The following is a 10062-nucleotide window of genomic DNA, read 5'->3' on the forward strand; positions in this document are numbered from 1 at the left end:
GGGGCTGTAGAAGACTCCATAAGAATAGGGCTTCAGAGTAAGGGGCTGGGGGTATAGCGGACCATGTCTCCCCTATGCTTCGGGAGGCCAGGAAAGAGAGGGCAGGATTGGGGCCACTGTAGAGAGAGGCAGGGGCTAAGGTGCCCCAGGGAAGACAGGGGTTGGGTATCCTGAGCAGAGAGGAAAGTACAAGGCAAGAAAAGACCTCTAGCTGAGTGATTCTGAAGGGAGTGGGGAATGAAAGGAGGGGGGCACTGAGAGATGAAGGCATAGGAGAATGTTTGGGAGAATGTCTGGCTAATTTGTAGTGACAGGAATCATACCCCAAGGACATAGGAAAGGGCAAGAAGAAATGATTTGGGTTTAGAGCTCAATCCTGCTCTCACTGGATCTTTCCAATCTTCAAGACCTTGTGGTGAGTGCTTCCCTCCCTTGTTCTGAGGGAGCTAGTGGAAGTAGCACACCACACACACATACACACGCACACACACACACATACACACACACACACTTAGAGTATGAGCCATCAAGGCTGAGGGGCTTCAGCCAAAATAGGGTATTTGGGGATGAGAGAGTAAAAGCAAAGAATTTGGAGGGGCTCTGGATATGTACAGTGCCAAATGTTGATGTGGCCTGGAAAAGAATGTGTAGGGACCAGATGTTTCCTTGGGAAAAGCACAAGCAATTTCAGGGAAGCACAGGGTGGAGATGAGGAGGTTCTGGAGATGCTGATGGGGAGGTAGGCAGAGCTAGCTGATGGTAGAGCTTGGTGGGACGAGGACTGGAGCCAACCCTGATTGTACCCCTAGGGAAAAGTGCAAGGCACATGAGCTAGGCTGACTGCTCAAGTGGGGCCAGAAGGAGCTGGCTCCTCAATGATAGTCTTGCTCTGACAGACCCCTGGACACAGTTATTGGGCTATCATACTGTTGCCAAGAAACAAGCCCTCATTTGGACAGCTCCCCTGCCCAGTCTGAATCCTGTCTGAGATAGCTGTACAGTCTTCTCCCCACCCTCACTTCCTACAAAAGGGGCATGGGTTTCTGCCTGGTTTGGCTGAGCCCTATCCCCTGCCTTACTGGTTTTCTTCTGTGTTTTAACCATTCAGACTGTTCAACAGTCCTGGTGTAACCACCTTATATCATCATGCATGTCCTTCCTCTGCTTACAGTGCTTTTCTCCTGCTTTTCCACCAGGTCGACTATTTAACCTTTAAGATCATACTCAAGTGTCACCCCCTCTGTGAAGCTGTCCTTTCAAATATTTTCACCCAACAAGCACAAAAGTTTCTATAGCATTTTCATTCATGCTTCCAATGTAGTACTTGCAAAAATATTTTTGCATTGATTTTTCACCTGTATTCCTTAACCAGATGGTGAGGTTCTTAAGGGCAATGTTGTTATTATCTGTATCTCCACAACTAGTTCAGTGTAGAGGCCATCATAAGGCCTCAGTAAATAGGTGGGTGTTTGGTGCAGTATATATCACAGGAGTAAGAAAGAGGAGGCAGGAATAACACATATTACAATAATCTGTATCAGTGGTAATGAGAGCTTTAATTTGAGCAGTGCAGAAGAAAAGGCCCACACTGATGTCAGCTTTGCTGCAGTGGGAGAATTGTTAGGGCTCTGTGATTGATTTGATGTGGGAGGTCAGAGAGAGGAAGAAGTCTGGGATATCCCAGGACTTAACTCGCAGGGATGGGAGAATGGAGAGACTGTCTATAGAACCTAGAAAATCAAGGAGGTTGAATCAAGGGCAGGTCTTAAACATGCTAAATTTGAGATGTGGGTATAAGTGTGTATTTAGAAGATAGGATGGAGCTGGACATGCTAGGGAACATCCTCACTTAGATTATGCAGAACCAAAATTCTGCAGGAGATCCTGCCAATTACTCTTTTGCCCAGATGTACCCATTGCAGAAATGAAAGCTAATGGAATTTTGAGGGGCTGTGGAGCAGGATTTATGGCAAGCACATGGATGCATTTGGAGCTACCAATGGATAGCCACATTTGAGAGAAGTTCCATATTGAGGGAGGAGTAGACAGGCATATGGGATATATATATAGGCTGGGATTCTTCTAGAAACTAGCTAGCTTCACAGATGCTGGATAGCAATCTGGACAGCACCTTTCTTTAGAGGACACATTTGTTTATCTTTTCCTACATCAAAACTCATGTGTCCAGTGTCCTTGGGATCCTACTGTTTCCAGCTAATCCAATGGAAGTATCTCCCACTTCTCCTTTCCTTTCCATTTCCACCACCAGTTTCCTAGTATGAGTTTTATTCAAACTAACCTATTTCAATAGCCTTCTATCTGATGCTCTCCACCCTCAATCTTTTCTTCAATTCATTCTATGTATACCACCAACCATCTTCTCAATTCAACTAATAAACATAAATTGCTTGGCTCAGAGATTGGTAAAGAATAAGTGCTCCATAAATTGCAGCCATTATTCTTCTTTGGCAGGTTCTGAAAGAGAATGGTATGGTAGAAAAAGCACTGAAATAGAAATTATGGCAGCTCTGACACTGGCACTGTGTGACAAATGACCCAGTTTCGTTCCTTTTTATGGCTGAGTAATATTCCATTGTATGTATGTACCACATCTTCTTTATTCATTCATCTGTCAATGGACATTTAGGTTGCTTCTATGACCTGGCTATTGTAAATAGTGGTGCAATGAACATTGAGGTGCATGTGTCTTTTTGAATTATAGTTTTCTCTGGGTATATGCCCAGCAGTGGGATTGCTGGGTCATATGGTAGTTTTATTTTTAGTTGTTTTTTTTTTTAACATCTTTATTGGAGTATAATTGCTTTACAATGGTGTGTTAGTTTCTGCTTTATAACAAAGTGAATCAGCTATATGTATACATATGTTCCCATATCTCTTCCCTCTTGCATCTCCCTCCCTCCCACCCTCCCTATCCCACCCCTCTAGGTAGTCACAAACCACCTAGCTGATCTGCCTGTGCTATGCGGCTGCTTCCCACTAGCTATCTATTTTACATTTGGTAGTGTATATATGTCCATGCCACTCTCTCACTTTGTCACAGCTTACCCTTCCCCCTCCCAATATCCTCAAGTCCATGCTCTAGTAGGTCTGTGTCTTTATTCCCGTCTTACCCCTAGGTACTTCATGACCTTTTTTTTTTCTTTTTTCTTAGATTTGTTGGAAGATTTTTAATCACAGTTTCAATTTCATTACTTGTGATTGGTCTGTTCATATTTTCTATTTCTTCCTGGTTTAGTCTTGGGAGGTTATACCTTTCTAAGAATTTGCCCATTTCTTCCAGGTTCTCCATTTTATTGGCATAGAGTTGCTTGTAGTAATCTCTTAGGATGCTTTGTATTTCTGTGGTGTCTGTTGTAACTTCTCCTTTTTCATTTTTAATTTTATTGATTTGAGCCCTCTCCCTCTTTTTATTGATGAGTCTGGCTAATGGTTTATCAATTTTGTTTATCTTCTCAAAGAACCAGCTTTTAGGTTTATTGATCTTTGCTATTGTTTTCCTTGTTTCTATTTCATTTATTTCTGCTCTGATCGTTATAATTTCTTTCCTTCTGCTAACTTTGGGTTTTGTTTGTTCTTTCTCTAGTTCCTTTAGGTGTAAGGTTACATTGTTTATTTGAGATTTTTCTTTTTTCTTGAGGTAGGCTTCTATAGCTATAAACTTCCCTCTTAGAACTGCTTTTGCTGCATCCCATAGATTTTGGGTTGTCGTGTTTTCATTTTCATTTGTTTCTAGGTATTTTTTGATTTCCTCTTTGATTTCTTCAATGATCTCTTGGTTATTTACTAACGTATTGTTTAGCCTCCATGTGTTTTTGTTTTTTACGTTTTTTTCCCTGTAATTCATTTCTAATCTCATAGCGTTGTGGTCAGAAAAGATGCTTGATATGATTTCAATTTTTAAATTTACTGAGGCTTGATTTGTGACCCAAGATGTGATCTATCCTGGAGAATGTTCCATGCACACTTGAGAAGAAAGTGTAAACTGCGGTTTTGGATGGAATGTCCTATAAATATCAATTAAATCTATCTGGTCTATTGTGTCATTTAAAGCTTCTGTTTCCTTATTTATTTTCATTTTGGAAGATCTGTCCATTGGTGTAAGTGAGGTGCTAAAGTCCCCCATTGTTATTGTGTTACTGTCGATTTCCTCTTTTATAGCTGTTAGCAGTTGCCTTATGTGTTGAAGTGCTCCTATGTTGGGTGCATTTATATTTATAATTGTTATATCTTCTTCTTGGATTGATCCATTGATCATTATGTAGAGTCCTTCCTTGTCTCTTGTAACATTCTTTATTTTAAAGTCTATTTTATCTGATATGAGTATTGCTATTCCAGCTTTCTTTTGATTTCCATTTGCATGGAATACCTTTTCCATCCCCTCATGTTCAGTTTGTATGTGTCCCTAGGTCTGAAGTGGGTCTCTTGTAGACAGCACATATATGGTTCTTGTTTTTGTATCCATTCAACAAGCCTGTGTCTTTTGGTTGGAGCATTTAATCCATTCATGTTTAAGGTAATTATCAATATGTATGTTCCTATGACCATTTTCTTAATTGTTTTGGGTTTGTTTTTGTAGGTCCTTTTCTTCTCTTGTGTTTCCCACTTAGAGAAGTTCCTTTAGCATTTGTTGTAGAGTTGGTTTGGTGGTGCTGAATTCTCTTAGCTTTTGCTTGTCTGTAAAGCTTTTGATTTCTCCATCGAATCTGAATGAGATCCTTGTTAGGTAGAGTAATCTTGGTTGTCGGTTTTTCCCCTTCATCACTTTAAGTATATCATGCTGCTCCCTTCTGGCTTGTAGAGTTTCTGCTAAGAAATCAGCTGTTAACCTTATGGGAGTTCCCTTGTACGTTATTTGTCGTTTTTCCGTTGCTGCTTTCAATAATTTTTCTTGTCTTTAATTTTTGCCAATTTCATTCCTGTGTGTCTCGGCATGTTTCTCCTTGGGTTTATCCTGTATGGGACTCGCTGTGCTTCCTGGACTTGGGTGGCTATTTCCTTTCCCATGTTAGGAAAGTTTTCGACTATAATCTCTTCAAATATTTTCTCGGGTCCTTTCTCTCTCTCTTCACCTTCTGGGACCCCTATAATGCAAATATTGTTGCATTTAATGTTGTCTCAGAGGTCTCTTAGGCTGTCTTCATTTCTTTTCATTCTTTTTTCTTTATTCTGTTCTGCAGCAGTGAATTCCACCATTCTGTCTTCCAGGTCACTTATCCGTTCTTCTGCCTCAGTTATTCTGCTATTGATTCCTTCTAGTGTAGTTTTCATTTCAGTTATTGTATTGGTCATCTCTGTTTGTTTGTTCTTTAATTCTCCTAGATCTTTGTTAAACATTACTTGCATCTTCTCAATATTTGCCTCCATTCTTTTTCCAAGGTTCTGGATCATCTTCACTCTCATTATTCTGAATTCTTTTTCTGGAAGGTTGCTTATCTCCACTTCATTTAGTTGTTTTTCTGGGGTTTTATCTTGTTCCTTCATCTGGTACATAGCCCTCTGCCTTTTCATCTTGCCTATGTTTCTATGAATGTGGTTTCTGTTCCACAGGCTGCAGGATTCTAGTTCCTCTTGCTTCTGCTGTCTGCCCTCTGGTGGATGAGGCTATCTAAGAGGCTTGTGCAAGTTTCCTGATGAGAGGGACTGGTGGTGGGTAGAGTTGGCTGTTGCTCTGGTGGGCAGAGCTCAGTAAAACTTTAATCTGCTTGCCTGCTAATGGGTGGGGCTGGGTCCCCTCCCTGTTGGGTGTTTGGCCTGAGGTCAACCAGCACTGGAGCCTACCCAGGCTCTTTGGTGGGGCTAATGGCAGACTCTGGGAGAGCTCATGCCAAGAAGTACTTCCCAGAACTTCTGCTGCCACTTGCCTTTTCCTCACGGTAAGACAGAGTCACCCCCCGCCTCTGCAGGAGACCCCCAACACTAGGAGGTAGGTCTGGTTCAGTCTCTATGGGGTCCCTGCTCCTTCTCCTGGGTCCCGATGCCCACACTAGTTTTTGTGTGCCCTCCAAGAGTGGAGTCTCTGTTTCCCCCAGTCCTGTCAAAGTCCTGCAATCAAATATCGCTAGCCTTCAAAGTCTGATTCTCTAGGAATTCCTCCTCCCATTGCCGGACCCCCAGCTTGGAAGCCTGACGTGGGGCTCAGAACCTTCACTCCAGTGGGTGGACTACTATGGTATAAATGTTCTCCAGTTTGTGGGTCTCCCACCCAACAGTTATGGGATTTGATTTTATCGTGATTGTGCCCCCCCTACTGTCTCACTGTGGCTTCTCCTTTGTCTTTGGATGTGGGGTATCTTTTTTGTTAAGATCCAGTGTCTTCCTGTCAATGATTGTTCAGCAGTTAGTTGTGATTCCAGTGTTCGCGCAACAGGGAGTGAGAGCACATCCTTCTACTCCACCATCTTGAATCAATTACCCCTAGGTTCTTCATGACCATATTTTTTTTTTTTAGATGCCATATATATGTGCTAGCATACGGTATTTGTTTTTCTCTTTCTGACTTACTTCACTCTGTATGACAGACTCTAGGCCCATCCATCTCACTACAAATAACTCAATTTCGTTTCTTTTTATAGCTGAGTAATATTCCATTGTATATATGTGCCACATCTTCTTTATCCATTCATTTGTTGATGGACACTTAGGTTGCTTCCATGTCCTGGGTATTATAAATAGAGCTGCAATGAACATTGTGGTACATGACTCTTTTTGAATCATAGTTTTCTCAGGGTGTATGCCCAGTAGTGGGATTGCTGGGTCTTATGGTAGTTCTATTTGTAGTTTTTTAAGGAACCTCCATACTGTTCTCCATAGTGGCTGTATCAATTTACATTCCCACCAAGAGTGCAAGAGGGTTCCCTTTTCTCCACACCCTCTTCAGCACTTACTGTTTGTAGATTTTTTGATGATGGCCATTCTGACTGGTGTGAGGTGATATCTCATTGTAGTTTTGATTTTCATTTCTCTAATGATTAGTGATGTTGAGCATCCTTTCATGTGTTTGTTGGCAATCTGTATATCTTCTTTAGAGAAATGTCTGTTTAGATATTCTGCCCATTTTTGGATTGGGTTTTTTTTTTTTTTTTTTTTGATATCGAGTTGCCTGAGCTGCTTGTAAATTTTGGTGATTGATCCTTTGTCAGTTGCTTCTATTGCAAATATTTTCTCCCATTCTGAGTGTTGTCTTTTGGTCTTGTTTATGGTTTCCTTTGCTGTGCAAAAGCTTTTAAGTTTCATTAGGTCCCATTTGTTTATTTTTGTTTTTATTTCCATTTCTTTACGGGGTGGGTCAAAAAGGATCTTGCTGTGACTTATGTCATGAAGGCTTTATTAATGTGGGTCAATTTTGCAAATATTTTTGCATAGAAGCAAAGGGGCAGTTTACATGATTCCAGTCACTTTTCTATTTTGAAATGTCTACTTTTTAGTGGTTTGATTAATTTATTCAATATTTTCTGAGCACTTACTATGCACTATGCTGTGTGCTGAGTGCTGGGGATAAGATAGTAAAGAAGGTCAAAAAATGTCAAAGGGTTCTGCCCTCAAAAAGCTCACAGTTCAGTGAGAGATGTAATCACAAGCAAATGTATAATTTGTGATGAGTGCTGTGATGAAGAGCAAGATGTTAAAGAAACAAGATATTGAATACATCCAAATTTTATTGACATTAATTTTTTGAAGTGCATCTAAAATTTGATGAAATATGGTAGAACTTTCCTCATAGATTTGTTGTTGTGAGGAGTAAATGAGTTAATATATGCCAAGCTTAGAGAACAGAGCTAGAAACATAGCAAATACTCATTGAACATTAGTTATTATTACTCATTCTCTAGGGTTGTTTGGAGGAGTTAATGCAATAAGTTAATAATAAGTTAATGCAATAAGGTTTCTGAGTGTACCTGGTATAAGATTTAGTACCAGGTAGGAAGCCTGTGCATATGGAAGGCATTAAGTTTGTGTAGTTCATGACTCTTTGTCAGTGAAGGCTTTATGGCTTACGTCAGATGAGTTGACCAGGGCCAGAGGAAAAAATTGCTGAGGGCCCTGTTTTGCCATGAGTTTATTTCATTTTGAGGAAAAACAATTTAGCTCTTGCCACCTTACTGGGCCCTTCCCACTCTTTCCTTTTGCTTTTTGTTGTGGGTAAGTTCATGAAACTGAGATACCACTGGCCAAAGGCCCAGGAGCTGGACTTTGTCTCATGGAGTCTGAGGCAGGTTGGGGGGCTCCAGGGAACTTCTTGGTTTCCTTTCTCTTCCAAGAAGAAGTAGGCAAGGGCCAGAGAAGTCAAGAACATTTTAATGACACAGAAATTGGGATGACTGACGGAGTGGACTAGAGCTAACTCAGACTGTACTGATGTCTCACTAGTCTCACAGTGTGGTTTTCTTTAAATGGAAATATTAATTCAGCAGGTCTCTAAGCTACTTTGCTGATTTTGGTACTTTTTTCAGCCTGTAAACGTGGGAGGATCTCCCAATCTGAAGCATCTTCTGGGAAACAGAGCTCCCAGTTTTGCTGGGCTGCCCATTCCGTGTTCCTGAGGCTTACCCCTGTCTGTTATTCCTAGTCCCCAAGAATGGAGGGATCTAAGTAACACCTATAAGGAACAGTATAGATAAGACTGGACATGGTATCAGAGTCTTAGGTTCCAATTCCAGATCTGACACTTGCTAGTGTGTGTCCTTGGGTAAGCCATTTCAGTTTGTGGAACATACGTTTCATCATCTGTCTTACCTGGGGGCAAGAGATCAGGACCTCATGAAGCTGATAAGAGGATTAAATATGATAACAAAGATTCCAGCAGGAACAGCTACCCTTAAGTCATTTGCCGAATAATGGTCCTCTTCTTTGTAAATCATCCTCTTCAAGGAAGAGTGACACACAGGGGATGACAAGGGTTAAAGAGGAGTCAAAGTTGGAGGTCAATAAGGTGACAAATATGTATCTGTAACCCCCCTCATAGCAGAATGAGGTAATGCATGAAAAGGTGTGTAATAAACACAGGGGCTGACATAATAGGTTTTTATGAAGTGCTAGTTTCCTTCCTTCCGCCCTTCCTTTTTCAGGGGAAAAATAACTATTTTGGAACTTCTTTGTTCCTGGTATCTTCCCTTGGGAAGCTCAGATAAGGCCATTAAGCTGCTTTATTAGTGTATAGCAGATTAGCTCAGTTAATTAGCACACCTCATTATTGAAGCCAACAGGCCCAATTCAACTCCTCTGTGGGTCATTTACCTTTTCTCTTCTCATTCACCATGGACCATACAAATAACAGCATGTCAACCTGTTTGAAGGATAGGGATGCATATCAGAGATGAAAATGTCCACACTGTCGATGTGAGGGAGGGGCTGGTTTGGTGTTCTCCTTTCTTATTGCTATAAGAACACCAAAGCTAACCTCAGGGTGGAGGAGTAATAATGAGACAGTATTGACTCAGAAAGCATCAGAGTTCAAAGGGACTTCAGGGATCACCCAGTTCAATTCTCTCTCCTCTCATTTGTCAGATGGAAAGACTCAGGCTCAAAGAGAGTCTGGACCAAGAGTCTTACAAATTGTCAAAATCAGAGTGGAGACGACTGACTCCTATAGTTAACTATTCTTCCCACAAGCCAATGGTGCCTCTCTGAAATTAAGTTCAGTTCCCAAAATGGCACCTAGTTATGCTCTAAGAGTCTTTTGAGAGCAGGAGCCAAGCCTTATGAATTGAGTAGCGAGAGTGAATCAGGTAATGAAAGGGCAGCAATCATGTGGTAAGACTCTCTAATTAGCCTGGAGGAGCCTCAAAGTGTCCAAAGTCATGGTGTCTTTCTGAGAAAAATTGGCTATTTATTCCTTTTTTTTCTCTGAAATTGGAAAAAGTATGGTTACTGTGGCCTGAGCCCCATGTCCTGGCCTCCTAGGGACTAGCTGCCAGCTTTGTGCAAGGCCCTCTTCCTTCAACTATGAAGTTGATACTGCATGAGACCTTTGTCAACAGAGGATGTTTCCTTGGCAACCAATGAGGGGATCGGTTGCTTTGGGTAACTCTTCTATCTCCTTGG

Source organism: Eubalaena glacialis, chromosome X (assembly GCF_028564815.1).
Source record: "Eubalaena glacialis isolate mEubGla1 chromosome X, mEubGla1.1.hap2.+ XY, whole genome shotgun sequence".
Taxonomy (NCBI): Eukaryota; Metazoa; Chordata; class Mammalia; order Artiodactyla; family Balaenidae; genus Eubalaena; species Eubalaena glacialis.